General features: G+C 43.4%; 1 protein-coding gene across 1 annotated transcript in view; it reads left to right on the top strand.

Annotated features, from left to right (window-relative positions):
- The window catches only part of CYP7B1 (cytochrome P450 family 7 subfamily B member 1), an 813,803-nt gene that overhangs the window by 288,281 nt on the left and 503,738 nt on the right, over positions 1-21,784 (top strand). The window lies entirely within an intron of this gene.

Here is a 21,784-nt window from a genome sequence, read left to right as displayed (position 1 = left end):
AGATAGATGTATGACCTTTTAGACTCCAGCTGGCACCCAAGGACTATGATTTGTTTCACCATGACAGTGTTATGGGCTACCTAACATCCTCTGGGGGGGACAGAGTGACGGACCTGCTTGGGGGACCCTGGAGAATTTCACTGAATTATCTGTAGACTGGACTGCTAGATAGGTGACCTCAACAAGAGGGGCCTCTTACAATGCTGCTGAGACACAGGTGCCTGACAAAAAGGCCAAAGCCTTGGGGCCTGAGGAATGAAGCAGAGAGGGTACTCTGCTGTTGGGGTGTGGCGGGCAGCTAAGAAAGTTCCTGGGTGAAGGTGGAGAGAGAACACATCCAGCACCAGGACCAGAAGGACAGATCTCATTGAATGGAGAGTTCAAGAAACATCAAGCTTCAGTAGAAAAATAAAAAGTAAAAATCTGAATGCAAGTAAAGCTAGAGCTTGCCACCAAGCGTAAAACAACACTAAAAATATGTGAATATGCCCATCAGAGGCAGAAAAATAGACTGGGCAAGTTCAGTCCCCAGTGAGGACAGGGCAGGTAATGGCGTGCATAGCACACCTGCTATTTTTGCCATGTCCCCGGGGAGTTGCCCACCTACCGCCAACCATTTCAGATGCCCCCTGGGACGCTCATATCCCTGGTAGTATACAAAAATTAATAAGCTCCACCTCACTCCGATATGTTTTGCATTGTGTCCCCAGGAGCTCCTATCTCCCCAGGGACCAAAGAAAAAGAGCACCTCACAGACTTCCAAATTCCCAGGAGCAAAGTGTCTCGTCTGCCCACTGTGCAATTGTCTTGGGAGGAGCAGGAGAGCACCACAGAGCAATGACATGTGGGCAGAAGAACAGAGATGTTGGATTCAGTGCTGACACAGAACAATGTCAACTGTGGAGAGGGCACATGGGCCAGGCAACAGTGAGCTCCCCATATAGTCCAAAGGCCAGAACATGCAAGGTGCCCAATTAGAGGATATAGTGGCACCTAGCCTAAAAAATAGCCTCCCTGTTTCTTATAAAAATAAAAAAGGAAAAAGAATACAGCTGTGGGCACAGGTTCACCCTATAATCCTCTCCAGTCCAATCAACTGGACCTAAGGGAGCGCCATAAGCCCTTTAGTAAGGCTAAACATGTGCATATTGGCTCTTTTGGTGCCCCAGGAAGAGCATGGACACTACCAAGGGTATGTAGAGTGTTTCTGGGACTGTGGGAGGGAAGTAGTCCCTCCGGGAGTCTCCTAAAAAGTTTCCCCCCAGTGTCATCCTAAGTCTCCCTGGTAGTACATAGATAACCCCCAGAAAGGCTTTATCATATTGAAAACACTCCTGGAGCTAGTGCATTTGCACAGAGGCTCTGGAGTGTGGGCACCCAGGTTGGTTAATACTAAGTCTGTTTTTGCAGCATGATAAAAGTAGAAGAATGTCTCTTGCATAATTAATATTGAAATAGTAATTGTCCATTGACAGTGGCAAAATTAACAGTGAAGTGCTTTATGAAGGTCATGAAAATGATTTACTGACAATCACAAAATTAACAGTGTAATGACTGTCATATCAAACATCTAGCTGCTCTGTTGAGATTTAACAGCTTTGTCTGAAATCAAAGAATGGGATGTGACCATACTGTTCCATTATAGTCTTGTGTTAAGAAATGTGGCATTGTCTGTGTAGGAAATTGGGTTACTGGTTGAGGGGGGTGAAACCCTTCACAAGCAGCAAACACAATTCTTGTCAGGTTGAACCACAGGCAAACTCCAAATTAATCTGTGGTTAACTGTCTGGTAGCTTGGCATAAACACAGTCATGCTTAACTTTTAGACAATCTGTAAGTTATTTAAGCAGTGCTTCAAACATTAATCAAGTGAAAACACAACACAAAAGTCCCACACCAAGTTCGAAAAATATAGTAATATGTAATACATTGTTTGAGATAAAAAAAGGACAAAAACCCAATTAGTAGAACCAAAAATTACCAATTTAAAAGATATAAGTGAAAATAGTGGCTGAAAGCAAAAAGCGCCAACTATGGGTATCTGGTTGAATTAGACCGGGACAAAGTCACAAGGTCAGATCAGCTCCTGGAGCATAGGCCAGATACAGCCCCACTGAGGAAAGTACCTTAAATTCGGTTTGTGGACAGTTGCAAGTTCCCACGTGGAGGATGCATCATGCAGCAGCAGACTCAATGGCTTCAATATGAGGTCCTGCATTTAGGATGCACCACACAGCAGCAATTCCAGGAGCTGCTGGACTCTGATGCAAAGTCATGTGTCGCGGATCCATCAGGTAATGGTGGTTCCGATGTGGAACCCAGATGCATTGCGCTGCATCGGTTCTCTTTGGACCACAGCTGGGCTAGCAGAGCACCTTCAGAGTCACTTCCATGGGCCAAGGACTGGGGTAACACTACTTGGCAGCAGGACTCACAGCAAACAAAGTCCAGGTGCTGGGTTAAAGGTGGTTGGAGCCTTTTCTGTCCTTGAGGATCTGATCAGCAGGCTACACCACTATCTCTTAGAGTCACTTTGGTGGTCCTGAGTTCAAGATGCAGGTCCAGTCTTTTTCACTCAGGCAGCAGGGCAGTAGGGAAGCAGAGTAGCCATCCTTCTTTCAGTAGAGCAGCTCAGCAGTTCTTCTAAGTCTTCCACAGGTTGAGAGGTGTACTGAAGAGTTGAGTCTGAGTGTCCAATATTTAAACCTGGTGCTAGTTTTGAGGTAGGAGAAGGTTCTAAAGATTTCCACTCCCAGAGGTGTCCGGAATATCCTACCTCCCTGCAATGGCCCCTTTTATGTTAATTAGTATTACTGTGAATACTGCAACACAATTACCCATCAGTTTCATCCCCGTATCCAGGGCCGGGGCTGTCCCGTACTCATTTTGTATCTATTTAAGCATCTCAGGCAAAGCAGCTAATGAGGGTGTACCATATGTTCTGCTATATACTGCAGCAAAGACTGTACCCCTAGTGGCACAGTCTTCCACTGGGGTAACCTTCCCTATTTGCAAGCATATTGTTAGAATTTTATGTATTTCGTGGGGTCTTTTATGGAGAAATACTGCTTCAAGCTGATTTATTTTTTTGGGCAATCCAGAACAAGATCTCTTCCTGACTTTTGGGAAGCTTACCTGTGACTGCCTTTATGGTCACTGGACTAATTACAGGCATAGCCAATTGTGGTTGTGCAGCTTGAGCAGCCCCTAAAGGGTTTACTGTCATTGTTTGCATCACATATAGTGTCAAACACCTATATATTCTGACTAGAACTGTCCACAATGTATATAGTTCTACTGCAATCAGATGTGCTATATCTGGGTAAGGTGTGTAACCGGCTAAGACTGGCCTTATTGCTCCCTCATTGCTGAGGGGACGTAGTCTGACATTGTTTCTTATGTGTGGTAGGGCACCTTCAAACCAATTTTGGTGTTCTTGAACTGTTAATGGTATCTCCAGTGCTTCATAAGCTGCGTAGATATTAGAAGCTGCAGCTACAGTTTAAGCATAAAAATGTATTGATTGTGCATTTACTGTTGGGTATGTAACCCTTGAATAGAATACCCCTGTCCTGTATGTATCGTGGGCCTCAACCACGAAAGTCATGTCTCCTCATGTCAGGAGGAGCCCATATTGTGTAAAATCTGTGTGACTATGTGTCTGCAGTTTACAGGTATATTAATTGGTGCTGCATTAGACATTTCAATATGTGTAGTTCAAAGAGGGTACCTCTGTGGGGTGATCCTTTTTTAAATGTTCAAACTTGAACAACCTATGCCGAGCAGTGGCTCCTCTGCTATGGCGAAGGAGTGTTGCCCCTCCTGCTGCGTGCCAGGCAACAAACAAAAATGGGAAAAATAAAATGATAATAAAACCAGTTTATTATCATTTTATTTTCTTTCTGCTGCAGCAGCCAAGTCTGGGTGGGGTGAGGCGGGCCATGACGAGTGCAGAGGGAGGAGTAGTGCACACTGTAATGTGCTCATGACGGTTTGGCCGGCTGTCTAAAGCCATCCAAACAGTCATGTACACTTTGATCTCTTTCCACCTGAACTGTGTTGTACAGCTGGGTGTAGTAGAGGTACAGGCTCCTAGGACCTGAGCGAGCGTTAAACAAGCCCACTCAGGCCAATCACCATGCTGCTCTCATGAGGGCAGCAGTTTCATTGCCATCTAGGAGCCTGCGGAGTGTGCAGGGACCCCGGGCTGAAGAAACCCGAGATGGCGGCTGGTAGCGCAGCAGCAGCTAAGTGTTTTTTTTTTATGTATTACATTCCCTATCCCCCAAAACTCCCCCCTCCCCCCTACCACTTGTTATGAAATCGAGCAGCTACTGCCTACAGACACTACATAGGGGTTCCCTACTCAGCTGAGGAGGATTTTTTCCTAACACCACAGATGTCTCCAGTTAGTAGGTAAGTAGGGGTCTTTGGGTACACAAAAGTAAGCTAATATTAAGATCCATTAAATAGAGCCCAACCTAGAACGTTGGCGGCGCCATATAATACAGTTCATGGTTTCTCAGTAAAACTGTGTGTTTGTTGGACAACATAAACCTCAACACTGTGCAAGACTGATTGTAAGCACACCATTAGGGGGCATGAGTCCTGGCTATCTCACAGTGCACCATCTGTACCCCTAACTGCAGTCAGATATCAGGTGGTATATGCAACCTCAGAACAATGCAATACTGACTCCCTAAGGTAATCATGGAAATAGATGTAGAACTGTTTCATTTGGTAACTCATACATACTCAAAAAGAAACTCAACAAATACACAACATGGCATTTCAATATTTATTGAAGCATTATGATTCTTGTGTAAAGTAAGTGTGCAACAATAATCATTAGAAGGAAACAGAACAGTGTGATCAGCATTATGAGAATGGTGAAAGAGATGAACAACTCAACCATTGTGCTGGTACATAGGATATTTGCTTGCATAGAAGTACTGTTATATTTTGTACTCCTACCTAGCGCTACCTATCCTAGTGTGTCTGAGGTAAGTGACTCTACCGGAATCCCTGTAGGGTGATCTAACTCACCCTTTACCTGGGGGTAAATGTCATTAGGGAGCCTGCTTGATGGAAAGCAGGACATTATCCCTCGGAGGAGGCAAACAGGAATCAGTTGGCCTGCATTCCAGCTTGGGGGCGACCTCGGCAGTTTCAGTGAAATGCTCAGTGCTGTGAAAAGAGCGAAGCTGTTTATATACTGAACTGCACTCATGTAAGCATGTCAGAGCCCAAGTCAGGCAACTATTGTTGATTCTATTGTGATAGCTCATTTGCCAAGCGGACAATAAGAAACAACAGCATTATGCGTAGTGAACTTAAGTCTTGTACAGAATGTTCAATGTGCTTGATAACAGGTCTATGAAGAAGTGTACATGTAAGCAAAGCCATTTCAGAGAATATTATCCTGCTCAGGAATGCAAGCAAATGTGTGTCAAATGTCAGCATTTAAGAATAGATGTCATCTTTAGAACATTGTGCAAAAGAACACATAGAACGGTTTCGGACGCCGCCACAATCGAACAAAGAATTCAACGCAGGATTGAAAAAGTTGTGTCCACCCTCACAATAACTTACTTATAGTAAAGCCCATGGATGATCAAGACACAAGCGGCTCCCTTCATATTAGCAAAAAGAATTCAATCAATCGGGACAAGAGGCTGCACACCACCTGAAAAATCTATGCCATTGCAAAATACAACATCTGGACTAGAGTAGTATGCTGTTCTCTGATTCTTCTGAACAGATGAGATCAGTTGATCTCAACAAAAAGCTCTTCATGAGGTCTAGGTCCTGAGGAGAACCTTACCAACTCATATTTGGGTTCGAAACGCATCAACTGTGACTGCTAATTGACCAAAAAAGTGTGAGAAAACACACTATCAGGCTAAACCCCCTCTTTTTTAAGATTTTGTGAAGGAATGATAACAAGTTTTTAACTGTGCTGGGGGCCCTGAATAGTGCACTGTTTGGACGCTGCCCTTAACCAGGTTGTGAAAAGCTCAGTCACACAAATCTCAACCTGTTTGGGCTCTATTGTATTGTTTTGTTTTACCTATTTATTTGCTTATTCCTTTTTTCTGTAATTGAATGTGTTCACTCTTTTTTGAAGCATTTAATTCGAGCTCATTCATTTGTATGTCAAATTTGTTTTTTATGTCATGTCCAGGTCTTGTCCAAAAATATCATTTGTGTGGGTCAATTTTTTGTATTATTTGTGTCAAAATATAGTTTGTGGTCAGTTGACTTATTACTTTATGTTTTTCTTGTGAAAACCGATGTAAATTTTCAAACAATAGAATTTTTTCATGAAAACATTTACTCTTAAAATGAAAAAAAAAGAAATAAAAAGTGATTTTTTTTTGGGTCACACTACGTTTTGTGCGCTCTAATGAAATAATGACGAATTAAAATCAGTACTGCCATGTGCGTTGTGTGGTTGTTGAAATTGGCCTACCCTTACTGATTATGGGCCAAAACCCTCTTAAGTTAATTATTTTATCTTTAGAACATGAGCATGTGAAATGGTGGTGTAGCAACTCGTTGCCTAAAAGTGACCCCATGACAGTATATGCTAAACTATAATATAATGTTGCATAACATCAATAAGTAAAGCTGTGTTTGAACTTTCAAACTTTGACGTGTAGGCTGTGAACTGTGCAGCACATCAGGCAGAAAGTGATGGAAGCAGCCCCTTCCCCAAGCCATATCACAAATCATGTATGGTTGTTACTAGTGGAACATATGTTTCATGCTAAACTGTAGTCAACACTGCCTGGGATATCCTGAACTTTTGCAACTAGTCGGTGCTTAATTTGAGCCGGTGGTTTCCGGTGCTCGGCACTGGCACTTAATTGCCACCACCTGAGCTTGACAGTCTGCAACAAGATGGCGCTGTCTGACTAATTTAGAGATTGCCACAACAACCGTTAATTATGAATTCAATGTACATTAAATATGACTATTACGTGCCGGTCAAGCCATTCTTTTAGCTTTGGTGGCCTAAAATAGTCTGCATTGTCACACTTGTAAGAGTTTAATGGTTAGTAGTTGTGTTGGGACTGTCATTGGTAGCACCAACAGTGGCAATGTGTGGTGGCAGGTTGCAGTGGCCTGCAGGTGAGAGCTGTGGCACTTATTTTTTTTCACAAATTATGCATGTGTTGGGCAACTTTGTGTTGCACTCAGGAGTGAGAATACATTTTGAATTATGTTCCTGCAGATAGCTCTGCTGTGGCAGGTGTCTCAAAGCCAGCTCTTATCACCTGTTTCTGTTGCAGCGCTTAATACATGACATGAACAATCTCAGGCCATGCCCTTGAAAGTACAAATGATATCGAGTCTCTTTTGTGTAAGGTAACTTTCTATTTCAAAAAGAAGCTATCCTTTTGCCAGGCTTATCCATTCACTTTATTTTAGCTTCAGGAGGTTTATTAGATCTTGGAATAACCTCTAGGACACAATAATTTATCCAGTCAAGATAAGAGGAGCCATTTCCCTAAGCCAGTAATCAGTTTGTGTGCTGTGAGATTTACACTGTGTTTGCTTATTACAAAAACACCCGTTGAACTGGATTTATGCTTCATGTGTGTATGTGTCAGGAATGTGCATATATTTGCCACGCTTTCGCCTTACACTCCTAATCTTTGAGAATAGAGCGGCAGAAACTAAAGATGGCATGCAAATCCACTGTGACAAGAACTCCCAGTGCCACTCATTAATGGGTCTAAATTGCCCTGTTATTTAGATGATGGGCATCCACATGGCAGCATTGCTTGCCGCTAACAAGAACAGGAGCAGTTGTTGAGTTATTGTGTTGAGCACAACGGTTTTGTTGTATTACATTTTTAATGAGCTCGCCCTCCTACCCTGTCCCTGTCTGCTCAGAAGTGGCTTTTACTTCGGTTTTACTCACTTTGATGGCGAGTAGTTTCATGATATGGCTTAGCTTGTGTGCCCATATCGCTGGTGCCCCATAATTAGTATGTGACTGGGTTGGCACTTCTGACGCCATCTTTGAAGGCCCTGACTTTGCTAGGCGCCTTCCTCATTCCAGTGGCGGGGTAGTATTTGAGGGCAGGTTCCTTCTTCTGAACTCTACTATTCAAACGTTCAAACCTCCTCTTTTTTTCCTCCTCCTTGTTCCTGCCACCTGAATGCTACGAAGATAGGGGTTTGATCTTGTGCAGCCAACACAGCATTAACACCCTGACACTAATTAAACTGCATCAAACAAAACCCACCGTGGTCCTCAGGGGCTCAACAGAAGGCAGTTTAAAATAATTACTGCAGCTTCACGCACACATGAAGTTTTCATTACTCTTAGGACATATGCAAAAGAGAGGTGATACAGTTAATCCCCCTTCACTCTCTGGCACACTTACATCCGGGCACTTCAGCGGAAATAGTCAAAATCCTACAAATATCCTTCCACCATATTGATGTCCAAATCGCAGTAATTGCAAATCTTGGGGATGGTTAATGCTCGCTCTCCGCCTGTGAAGCAGGAACAGGTGTTGCAGGCCTCATTCTGGTATGATTATGTATCAGCTTATGTTTGTCAGACCATTTCATTAACCACCTACTGCTCTCACATCGACATATACTTTGTTCTTCATGAACCATGAAATGAAATGCGTATATCTTCACTAATACCTACTATCAATGGAAATGAGCAAAGGCGGGTTATTGCCAATCATGGCTGCGGCGGAGCTCACCTCTCCACACAATTACAGTAATAGCCGTCTTTTCACACGTACGATCCGAGGGACATGGGGCTCTGCGCGCAATAAAAATAAACTGGGACGGCGTCTCCTTTCCCATCCGCAGATGGCAATCCCCTGGCATGCAGTTTCACACACTGGCCAGCAGGCGTTTCCTTATGTCTACAGTAGGCATTGTTTTCTCGGTAAAATAAAAGGGTTCACGTTGAACATCAAGTTTCCCTGATTGTTTGGTCACAGAGTGTAAAATTAATCAATTTCTCCCAGGAAAATGAAACTAGGGATTTTGCATCATCAAGCAGAGTGTCACTTCCGGGTGAGAGGACGCTCCCTTGAGAGGCGCGCGGCTGGCTGCAGCGGCCTTTGAGGCCAGGGTACAGTGAGAGGTACTGGGAACTAGAGCAAACTCTTGGAAAAATAGAAAAAACAAGTCCTGCGGATGGCGCAACCCCCTCCCCTACACCGGAATGGCCTCACCCAGGTGTTTACAGTAGTAAAGGTCAGGCATTGCAAATGATATTCCACAGTTTCAGTGGCACACCGCCGGGAACGCGCATCTCATTTTACACCACAATGCACACCTCTGTCATCAAAGGTAAATCCTCTGTGTATTTAATCTAGCAACATTTAGTTTTACCACCGATGTAGGAGATGCACCATTAACAACCCTGATATAATCATGGATCCTGACAGGAAAATAAAATCTTCTTTGTCGGGGCCACTATAGGTTCAACATTAAATAACATCAAGCATTAAGACTATCATCAGCCATTAATTTTTGTCTCTCCTCTGGGGACACTTATTTAGTGGAATCTTTCCTCTGCAAGAGTTTGCAGTAATATTATTCTTCGGAAATGATGCTTAATGTTATCGCAGCTGCTATTTCCGAACAAGCCCTTTGTATTGGGTTTGTAGTTGGGGCTGAATCTGCGATCCGATACAGTGTGACTTGTGCAGGTATAAGTGGTCCTGAGGCAAAGATGTGGCACGCCGATTGGCCAAGCGGAGGTGAAAGTAACATTTTGTTCCACGTTAAAGCAATATTTAATATTTAGCTTTAAAATTAAATTCTAGTGCTGCTAGTTTGCCGATAGACTGACTGATAATTTATGAAGATTTTTTTTTATTCTAATCAGTTACTATAGCAGACAGAGTACCGTGTAGAATGCTGTAGGTACATAGCACCTTTTAAATGTAATTCTCACATAGCGCGCACCTTCTCAAATCATATTTTTAAAATATATAAAAAAAGAAATGGCATAAATGAACTGTTCTGTTTTTTTCCACACGCCTGACATGATGTTGACAGAAGTCGCTTTGATGTAGTTTGGAGTTATGAATTTTCTATCTGTTCTGTTTTTCCCGGGGCTGCCTCTATTCAGACATCCTGATCTGTCATTTTGGCACACTCTGTGACGTGCTTGATGCAGAGCCGTCTTGACAAGTGCTGGACATCAGCGGCAATTCCGAGCAGGCAGTGTACATTTCTCCAGGTGAAGTGACAAAACGTCGAAAAGTGTAAAGAGCGCTGTGCAGGCTTCAATCACATCTAATGTTGTATCCTTTCCGTGTTCACTCTAGCAGCGAACGGGAGAGGCCCACCAAACTTTGCCCTGCCAATGTTCCTTTTACAAGTCTTTTTGCTTGCCAATTACTAGACGAATTAAAGCACCCGGGCTAATTAAATGTTCTGAAACAGCAAATACCTCATCAATAGAATGTCATAAATTGTGCATTTAATCAGAACCTGAGTGACAGTGATTGGAAATCCATTCTTTCAACCTTCGACATTCATATTGTAACTGCGCAGTGGAACATTCGCCAATTAAGGTATTGGTAGCCCTTTTATCGTGAAACAGCTAGTAAGTGATTTAAATGCACATATCTCACTAGAGGTCTGAAGCTGACCTCATCTACTCCTGATATAAGTGATGTCACATCACTCACTAATGGCGCATAGGTACAATATCTAACCGCGCTATGTATGGCCTGTTTATAAGCTTCGCATATTTATGTTTTCTATACTGAAATATAAAATGTGTGCCATAATTATGTTTCATCTGTATTCACTCAAGAAACAGCTGTTGAGCGTTGAGGGGGGTGTAAAATGGCACAGCCTGGAGACGTCCTTGTTCATCCAGCCCTCTCTCTTTGATGTGATGGCTCCTGGCAGGGTTGTGTGGTGAATTCAACATCTTTGACAGCCGTCAGCCCCACTGACCAGTACTTGCGGACTCAGGATAGAAGGGGGAGATCAGAAAAAAGATTTCCATAGCGTCGCCGCTGCATGGAAAGGCCCTGCCAGCTACTATCTGCATCAACACCATGCCAACATGCTCAGCAGTCCGAAGGTCACTCAAACATCTGGCCCCACAGACTAGTTCTTGAAGGTCTGTCACTGGGCAGCATCTGTTTATAGATCCTTCCCCAGCCTCCCTTTGATCACTTTGACAGCGAAAAGAAGTTCCTTTCACCCTTGATGTGGAGAGTTAAAAAAAATATCAGGTTTGTGAAGCAGTTTAAATAAAACTGCAGAAACACCACACTAGACATGGCCGAAATTCTTGATCGAACATGGTATTTCGAAGTGAAATCTGCAGCCCTAGAGTGCCTGGTGGGTCACATTTTAAAAATATCTGCAAGCCTGTCGAGTGTAGACTGGAGGGACAGCCGAAATGACAGCTACGACGAGTTTGCCCGTTGAGCTTGGTCAGCAGACGCAAGTCAGAAACAGGACTTGGCCATTCCTTGTTTTTTTATTGTTAATTCAAAAGGACATGTACCAGAGACATTAAAAGCAACTTCACTGCAGTATACGGCAAGGGCATCCTCACTGTCAGGGCAAATCTTGTAGCTGTCCTGCAATGGCAAAAAGGTTTGGTGCAAGGGATGTCTCCGTAGGCTTCACACGACGCCACTGCAGATTCAGAAACAACATATAGCCATGTCATTTTTCGGTTGTGGTTTGAGGTGGGCATTTTTTAAATATAATTATAGGTTCTGCCAGGTCTTTAAAGAGAAATGCTACTCCCTTTGCCCAAAAGATGCCAAATATCCAGGTAGAAACTTTCATCCGAATATTTATGTCCAGCATATTTTTATAGAACGCGGTGCACAGCTGAACTGCTTTTAGGCGCTTTTGAGAATATTACGTGGGGAGGAAGAGGGTACCGGTGAAAATTCGAATATGTTGGTTTTTAGTTGTTTTCGGAAGGCGCAGAGTCTGCGGACATTGCATCACTGATGGGGTAGGTTGTTCCTTATGCGAGTGAGAGTCACTGAAAAGTGACTTTCTTTCTCATAGGGGCTTGCAGCTTGTTTTTAGGACCCTTAAGAGGTTGAGGTTGTTTGAGTAGAGGGGTCTGGAGTCGATGCATCTCATGATTTTGTTCCATAAGTGTGTTAGAGTTGAGCTTCCCAGCATTTGCAGGTGTGCGAGAGTATTTTGAAGGTGGCTCTGCCTTTCACCAGCGGCTAGTGGGGACTTCTGGAGTGCTGAGTGAAGTTTTGTCTAACTTGTAAATGGGGATTAATGCAGCATTTTGAGCTTCTTGTATTCTGTTGATTTGGTACACAGTCAACCACTGTTAAGGCAGTTGCCAAACTCTAAGCAGTAGTTTACAAGGGTGTTGACTATTGTGGGTGTTGTTCAGTGTGAATGAAAGCTGATGATTCTCAGCATCTGAAGTTGACTCCTGACACATGTGACTCCCTTTTAAATGGCAGTAGAAGATAAAGTTCTCTACTAAGTTAATTAAGCCTCTTTCATGTAAACCTTTGTTCATCAATTTCCAGTACCCCTTCTCTTGTCCATGGGACAGTTGAGACTCCAGACTTTAATGAATAATAAAAGAAAAGCAGTAAAGATGAGCTAACACCATAGTAAAATCATCATAAATCGTAGCAAAAGCATTAGAGTGAGAAATGGGTTTCATCAACTTCATCACTTGGGATTTTTAGCTTTTTAGTCAACCTGGTTTATGGACATCTGTCATGAGTCCCACCCTCACAAAACGTAAGCTCTGCTCCATTGGATTGGGAGTGCTATCAATCAATATCTGCCTTTTAAGATAGGTTCTGCTGCTGCACAGTTAGATCAGGAGGCGCTGGGCTGGTTGCACATGAACGTGTGTGCAAATGCCTGTGCACACGTGCGAGCTGAACATGCAAGACTATGGTATACCTCAGCCTGATATCTGTGCAAAGGTTGCCTTTTGCAGAAGGGACCCTTTAGGGATTAGTACTGACCTGGTATAGGCTTTGCAATGCAAGTGGGCATTAATATTGTGAGTAGGTTTCTAATTAGGGATTACTGAAAAGTGTGTGTGTTACATTATTGAACACTGTGGGTGAAATCTGTACCAAACTACAGTTTCACCCTTGTGATGCCTGAAGACTAGCATAACACACTGATCATGTGGTAAAAGTGAACCCTGAGTTCAAATTCAGTGTCACTTTTGTCATATCTACACTTGTACTGGTGCATGAGGTTTTGTCACATTTCTCTGACATTCCTTCTAATTAGATTCCCATCTTTGTTTTCCCTGCTAGGTCATATTTATTACTCTGCTAGCAAGATGAAGAATCAAAGAATTCCCCTCGCAATAGAGCCATTTGATAATGCTTGGGCTTGTTTCTGGTAAGGAACTGACTGGGGACAGAATCTGCATGTGCTAATTACCTTTCATACAGCACTTTGTCTGGGAAATCTGACTCCCAGAGAGACAAATGAGGATAGCTGGACTCTGAAGCCAAACAAAGGAGGGTCTCCAATTTGAAGTTTCGGAGGGAAGGGACCAGCTGCCGAAGCTGGGGCGTGGTTTCAAGCTCTCGGAGAGGTCTTTCAGCAGATCAGGTCAGATTGCCATGTTGGACTGTCTCAAAATGCTGTGGAGGGACTGGCGTAACAAAACTTGAGGGGGCCTCCCTGCAAGGTACGTAGAGTGGCCCCCCTCCGGACTCAATCAGGAGCGCTCCGGCCAGGGTACTATGTTGAGGTGGCTCACTGGAGCTTGGGGGCCCCCGATCCGTGGGGGCTGCATGGAAGTGCATTACGCCACTGTGTGGAGGAGGGTTGGGTTGGGGCAGGAGTGGAGTGATGACGTGTTACCCTAGAATTGGACAGAGGTGTCTACCTTTAAGATAATGCTTAACCCCTTGCATGCTGATGACGACCCCCATCCGTCATGCACTTCGGCGCTCATGTGCTGATGACGGCTGGGGGCTGTCATAAACCCGCCCACTTGTGATTTTGCCGCACAGGCGCAGAATCGCGGCCGCATGCAAGGGGTTAATTTGGAAAAGAATGAATGCTGGTAACCAAAGCTCTCCTTAAAAGCCCTTGGCCTGTGCTCTCAGGGCTGCATAATTCTAAATCCACCTTATGCCTCGTCAATCCACTACCAGACACTTCCTGCTTCTTTATCCCACTCTTGCAGGTTCCTGCTTTCTCTATTTATGATGGTTTTCCATTTTCTGTTCATCCATCTTTTTGCTTTCTGTGTTTTTCCATCTCTAGGTAAATATCTGATGTAGAAAATAAGCGGTGGTCTCCAAAATGAGTGCAATGACAGGCTTCTAAAAATGTCCTTATAAATACCTGCTCAAAGGAGAGACTGGGGAGAACAATCTGGACCTGGGGAAAGTGGTGCCAACAGGATGTCCAGTGGGAGAAAGTAGGGAAGACACCTCATCTCACTGCATAGATCGACTCAAATACTTATTATTTCATTTGACAACCACGGACTAGGACTTGTTTGTCCAGGGCCAATGTTACTATCTGTCTTACACCCTTTGAGTGACAGTGGAAGGATTGACCTGTTGGGAGGACCTGGAAGATTCCCCTGTATGTTTTGTGGACTGGTCATGCGGAGTGTGACCTTCAGGTGGCAGGGCCCCTTGACGTTCGCTGACCCAAATGTTCTGCAAGAGTCTATAGGTGGCAGTGGAACCTAAAGGGTGCAGGCAGGGAAGGCACGGTACCTTGGGTACTGGGATTGCTGCTGAGGAAGGCCCCATGCCCTTGGAAAAGGGCCAGGTGCCCAGACAGGAGGCATATTCTGAGGGACAGAAGTACAAATAAGGATCCGAAAGAGTTGCAAAAGTTTAAGCCCAAAAGGCCTAAAGAGCCCACTCCTGGGGCCGTATTATGCATTGGCATTGTTGCGCCCAGCGCATCTTTGAAAAGCTGCATTTAGTCATAGTGGGCCATGCTATTTCACTCTGAGAGAGTTCAAAAGAGGCATTTCAGAATTCGGCAAACTGTATAAAATAGATTTATTTTAGAGATGTGAAGGACGAGTCATGTCTGATTCTTGCAGAATGTAATTCCATACCTTCAGAATCCAACCAAAGACGAGGTGTGTTTATTTGAGGGGTTTCTTGCATCAACGTGGTTTCATTTTAAGATGGTTTGTGCTGCGAAATGTGTCTTCATCAACCTGAGATTTCTTTGATTTGTGTTTCCGGTAGTACAGGATGTTTAGTTTCAGAATTTCTGAAAATGGCACATGCATCATTTTCCTGCATGATTCTCCTGCAGGGCATTTGAGGACATGAGCCTTGAGGACTGTTTTTTTTTGTTGGCATTGTCTTTGAATACTAGGTATGAGGGTAAGAGACAGAAAAGAGATGACAAGAGTTGAGGAGAGGTGGAAGCTAGTGGGACCAATGTAAGGATCTACATTTTGCACATTCTGCTGTGACCCCTGTGCACAGAGCTAGCATCCTTACTCATCTGTCCGCACTGAGGACTCCAATGTCCCACCCTTTATTTCTCCAAAATCTGCTGCAAATACACTATTGCCTCATGACACACAGAATTGTATATGTCACTATGAAGGCTTTATTGTCTGTGTTTTTGATGGATGACAATTGTGTAATGCACATTACGTTTATATGGCGTACTACATATTACTGGGGAAGTGTTACCCCAGTACCCTGTTATTTAAAGACATAATTCTCAGGGCCTCTTTTGAAAGGGTCTGCTAGAGCACTGAGCCCTCTGTTCAATTCCCCCTGCAACAGATGTATTTAGGAGCCTAGGGAATAAAAGGAAGTTAACATCATGCACAAGTACAATCTACAGTGTAACCAGTTCAGCCTCGCAGCAAGGACCCAAAGTCGCTAAATGATATTAAGTACAAATACAAATTCATAGCCAGACTGATGTACACAAGTCTCAAAGATATATTATAAAAGTACAGAATCACTACTGGCAGGTCAGCTCATCTAACACAATTCAGTCTTAATAACATAAAGCATACAAGACATTTGGTGATAGCAATGCAGAAATTAAGTAATATAGGGCTAGATGTAGGTGGGCTAATACCGGTCGGTAACGGCCGAAAATCGGTAAATTTCCTGTTACTGACAGGTATTTAGCCCTTTGAGATGTAGGAGGCTGGATTTAAGGATTCGGTAATTTACAGATTGGTTATTTTAAGGAATTGGTAAATTACCGAATCCTTAAATTGGAGAAGTGTGGCTCAGGGGTTAGAGGCGGCAGACCCGGAAGCTGAGATCGGTCCTGGACCAGGGTTCAAATCCCCGCCTCGGCGGGTCTTGGGCTCAAAATTCCACAGACTTGATAATTCTCGTTCCGGTGCCTACTCGACTCACGGGTTCACACTCTGCGACTCTGGGCAATAGCTTGCTTAATCTCCACTACGGCCCCTCGCGGCGGGATGCCTGGCTTTCACCTTGTGGATACCCTGCTGGGGTTATCTCACAGGGGAATTCCAGGACGGGTTCCCAAGGCAAGCGCCTTGATGCCTTCGGGTGATACGTGCGCTATATAAATCGCAATACATTTACATTTAAATCCAATGTAGGGAGCACTCAAGTGAGTGCATACATTGTTGGTTTAAGGATGCGTTATTTACCACCAACTACAAGTTGGTGTTAAATACCGAATACCTTTTAAAAAGCAATTTTGTGCTTTTTTAAAAGTGCCATAAGCAGACACGCATGCCCTTAGGGCATGTATGTGTGCCACATGTGCACACGTGTGTGATTCAGGGGTGCAACAGGGTGTCAGTGTGACAACCTGCCACCCTTGAATATGCTCCCCCTATTACAGATTCGGTATTTACCAAATCAGTAATAGTGAATGGGTTCCCATTCATTCCTATGGGCCTCCATGAATGGGAAGGTATTCCTTATTACGGATTCGGTAAATACCGAATCGGTAATAACAAATATTACCGAATCGGTAAAATTTACTGATTGTTTACCTACATTCTATTTACCGATTCTTAAATACCGAATCGGTAAAATTCGGTATTTAGGAATCGGTAAATAGAAATTACCTACATCTAGCCCATAATTTGTTGATCAGTATACAATTTGTGGTTCTCTGGCCTATTTTGTATGAGTAAATCTCAATCTCCTACACTAAGCCTGAACTCAAATCACTGTTTGGACCCTAATCAGATCCAGTAAAGTAGAAAGGTGTCAGCATAGCAGAACGTCTGTAGAGGTTTTCCAAAATATGGAGCACTGTATAGCATACCGCTACACAAAATATATGATGTGAAGAGGTCTATACCCTTATGAATCTAAAAGGAATCTGTCTAAAGCTGAAGTGTGATCACCAATTAAAATCCACAAAAGAGAATCTGAGAATCCCATATCACGTGGCTCATTACTTGCCACCTTCACACAGTAAAACCTGGCAACTACACTTGAAACTCCTTTCCTTTAGTCTGCACATCAGAATGTTCTTGGAGTCCTCTCGTCTCCCAGTTTCACACAGACAGTAGTTCTCCCTTTGTTCATTAAGGCTTCTCAACCTTGCCAAAAGTACTCTTTCCGAACCTCACCATATGACTGCACCTGTAGAGAAGAGAAAAACATTGCACCCGGAGCAAAGGAGTACGTTGTAGGTTAAACATAAAATTCAAATGCTTAGGCCTTTGGTCAAGTTAACATGGCAAGCATCTCAGTTACACATTTATTGCATGAATATAGATAAATATGCAGTATATACATAAATGCAGAATACTATTTAAAAGAGTACGTGAATATATAAGCACTAACAATATTATTCAAACCACACAAATGCAGTATATGGGAACTGCAATTTAATGTTACTGTAAGGAAACCATTAGCATGCACACTAGTATCAAAATCGAGATTACACTGTGAATGAAGTTACCATAGCTATTCACATCAAGTTAATTATATTAATTCACATGAATACATGAGGCCATGTGTAAATATATATGAGGCTGAGTCAAACATAAAAGGGTGAAGCTAAAATTACGCTGCTCCAGGTCTCTGATTAATGTAATGACTAGTCTCAACCTAACCTTTGAAAGAAAGTTAAGTCTTAAATATGCCAAGATTGAAATGAAACATACTGTATTATAAATGCATGCATTGCCTCCTCTGTGCCCTCTTCTTCCTGCAGTGTGGACATCTCTGTCCACAGAAAGCATGAGGGATTGGAATCAGTGATCACAGACCTTAGTCCCAGTATGACATTCATCATCACCTTATATGAATTATCCACCCCATCATCTGTATCTGACTGTGCCCCACATTCTGGCCATGTTTACAGGCATGCTGTTGGCCTCATATTTCTGATGGACAAAAGAAGTATCTCGGCCATTTCCCTTCTTGACAAGGCATCAATCTGGAAGATATGTGAAATGTTCCTACTTCCTACAGAATGGATTTCAAAAAAGGCGTGAATAGCTTACACGTATGCATCTATCCACTTTTGTAAAATAAGCAGATTTTCTTTCCCACACATACTAAGCTGGAAGAGCCACTCTAAAAGTTAGGGTCGAAACTTTGTGACAGAATTTTAATTTTTTTGTGCCATGTCACTGTGCAACCTTATGCAGGCACTAAAAGTCTGGGGAATACAATTAAGACACCGAAATAGAAGGTGCAGAAGGAGGCAGTTTCAAAGAGATGAGTCACAAATAGACTTTGCACCTCTGTGCATTTCCATGTTTACAGTGGCACTTAAAGACAAATCTGTTGTTTTTGACAGTGCTTGCTTGTGTCAGTGAGATGGTCAAACTGCAAAGAGCTTGGTCAGATATTAGTACCATGCTGACCCTGTGCAATCAAGCTGCACCTCAATGATAAGGCTAACAAAAGTAGAACTGGTTTGTGGTGGCTTGTGTTCTCAATCAGGAGGAAATACCGCTGTACTGTTCTTAATGGTGTACGACCAAGGCTGATGTCACTGTTTTTGCTTTCATTATTCCTTCTGTGGTGGCAGCTAGTTTTTCTTTTACATTTAGTGTGTTTGGCAAGTGTTGTTGTTGTTGTCCATGCTGTGGTTACAATTGTGCTCAATGCTGTAGTCTCTGCTCTGCTGGCAAATGTTGTTAAAAACTCGGGATTATGAACAGCTTCTTTTACTTTCCTCCCTGCTCATAATTTGAGAATGGAACCGGTAGTGTGTTCCACTCTAGACCGCCATTTTGAAGGAAGGCGTGTAAAGGAAACAAGGGAAACGCTACTCATATTGAACCAGGGTACATAATCTATCACCAAAAACAGTGGCTCCTATGGAAAATGTAAGAAATGCACAATATTGCTAAGCACAATGGTGATAATCAGGGGTAAAATGGGATGTCCAAACAAGAATTAAGACCATATACAATGTGATACTTGTAAGTAAAAAATGTTGATATACATAAATCATATATCAACAAAGAGAGAGGTAGGGAGGGAGCAACACTCTTATTCCCCACTTGACATTATGAACAACAATGAAAGAGTGTTATTTGTTAGAAAACACAAAGGTATTTGAGCACAAAGGAAAGCAACACCTATTTGGTGTGTTTGGAAAGCCCTCACTCACCGACCTGGTCGGTGACATGCATCATCATAGGGCCCCACTGGGAGTGACCGAATGCCAAAAATTAAAATGCACTTGGGAGGTGAGAGGATATCACCACATAGACCACGGGAGGGGGGTGATGGCGTAATTGGCACATCGCCCGCGACGCCAGGCACCCGTATGTAAACCTGCACGTTCCCTCTGAACCGGGTCTTGACGATTTTTGGAGTCTCTAATCCAGAGACACTAAGGGGTTCTCACCACCAAAATATTTTTATTTGTGTGACCCCCCTTCCCATTTGCACTTTTTCAGACGACTTTTAACTTTCACGTCCCTTGATAGGGTGGGCCTTAGCGTGTCCATACCGCCGGGGTATAATTCACCATAGGTTCTGATGAATGCCAGGTTAATAATACCGACATTGGCAGAAACATGTTGACCATCACGTAAGAGTATTGGAAACAGACCATTCAACTTAGTTGGTCTAGTTTTCCAACACATTTTTAACATGTCTTTTTGATCAGCCATTAAAATAAATTTTTGATACAATAAAGACATTTTTAAACTCACCACGTCACTTTCTCCCTTATTCACATAGTTTATCACTTAGCTCCCACATCTTCACATTACCCGCTCCGCAGTAAATCTGGCGTTGAAGCACACTGGGGTGGCATTTGGTCACTCCCAGTGGGGCCCGATGATGAAGCATGTCACCGACCAGGTCGGTGAGTGAGGGCTTTCCAAACACACCAAATAGGTGTTGATTTCCTTTGTGCTCAAATACCTTTGTGTTTTCTAACAAATAACACTCTTTCATTGTTGTTCACATATACATAAATCAACACAGTTATATTCAAAATAAGTGCATTTTGTCCCCCAGTGGACATGGAGCCTATAAAACAGTGTGTGATATTTTTTGACATAGAGAAATGGTTTCCATAATGACAAAGCCGACCATCAAATGAGTACATATAAACACAGTCTTGTAATCTGGTATTAGAGCCTGCTAAATGGTTCGCTTTTAGGTCTTGTAAATGGCGTTTCAACCCCGTTCACATTAGGGGGTCTCTTCAGGACCTAGCAATACAGGGACATCTGAAAGCAGAATATGATGTCTAAGTGACAGTAGTGCACCCCAAGGAAGTGAAAGTATGGAATGGGTACTCACGTGGGACCCAGCTGGAAACCCAGTGAGGCGAAGGACAGTCTAGGTAAGTGCTATGTACAATAACAGAAACAAAAGGGGAGGATGGACGGAGAATGGTGATGGATTAAACCCAGATCAGTTGACTGGGGGTGAGTGTTTGATTTGCTCAAACACTCCGTCCATCATCCCCTTTTGTATCGCTTTGTTCGCCCTAAGTTGGTAGGGTATGTTCTGACGTGAGTCCCTTGCTCACTTGGCCACTGGATTCAAGATAGCCTGGCTGATGAGGATTATGAATCCGAAACTGGTCCCAGGATGCTTGTTTCCGGTCCAGGGAAGACATGGCTTGGCAGTTCGGGCTGGACTGTTCCCATGAGGCACAGGGTCAGACTGATTTGCATATGGCCATGTCTGATCTGGGGTGGCTGAGTGAGCTAAAGAATGGTGATGGATTAAACCCAGATCAGTAGACTGGGGGTGAGTGTTTGATTTGCTCAAACGCTCCGTCCATCATCCCCTTTTGTATTGCTTTGTTCGCCCTAAGTTGGCAGGGTATGCTCAGACGTGAGTCCCTTGCTCACTTGGCCACCGGGTTCAAGATAAGCCTGGCTGATGAGGATTATGAATCCGAAATCGGTCCCAGGATGCTTGTTTCCGGTCCAGGGAAGACATCGCTTGGCAGTTCAGGCTGGACTGTTCCCATGAGGCACAGGGTCAGACTGATTTGCATATGGCCATGTCTGAACTGGGGTGGCTGAGTGAGCTAAAGAATGGGGATAGATTAAACCCAGATCAGTTGACTGGGGTGAGTGTTTGATTTGCTCAAACGCTCCGTCCATCATCCCTTTTTGTATCGCTATGTACAATAACCAGCTTCTATATTTATAAACCATGTCAATCTGTGTCATTGATAAATAATCACCAGTGAACACTGCAGTGCGTTTTGATCAGGTGTATTTCATGTCAAAGCAGCATTGATGACCGCTGGTCATTTTCGCAAAAGGAGATAGACTCGTGCAATTCTCTTAATCCCGGCGTGTAGCGGCTGCACGCGTCTGTGGCTTTATCTAGTGGTCATCAATGATTTACATATA

The sequence above is a fragment of the Lissotriton vulgaris genome, chromosome 4_1 (genome assembly GCF_964263255.1).
Source record: "Lissotriton vulgaris chromosome 4_1, aLisVul1.2, whole genome shotgun sequence".
Taxonomy (NCBI): domain Eukaryota; kingdom Metazoa; phylum Chordata; class Amphibia; order Caudata; family Salamandridae; genus Lissotriton; species Lissotriton vulgaris.
This window is presented reverse-complemented; position numbering and strand designations above follow the sequence as displayed.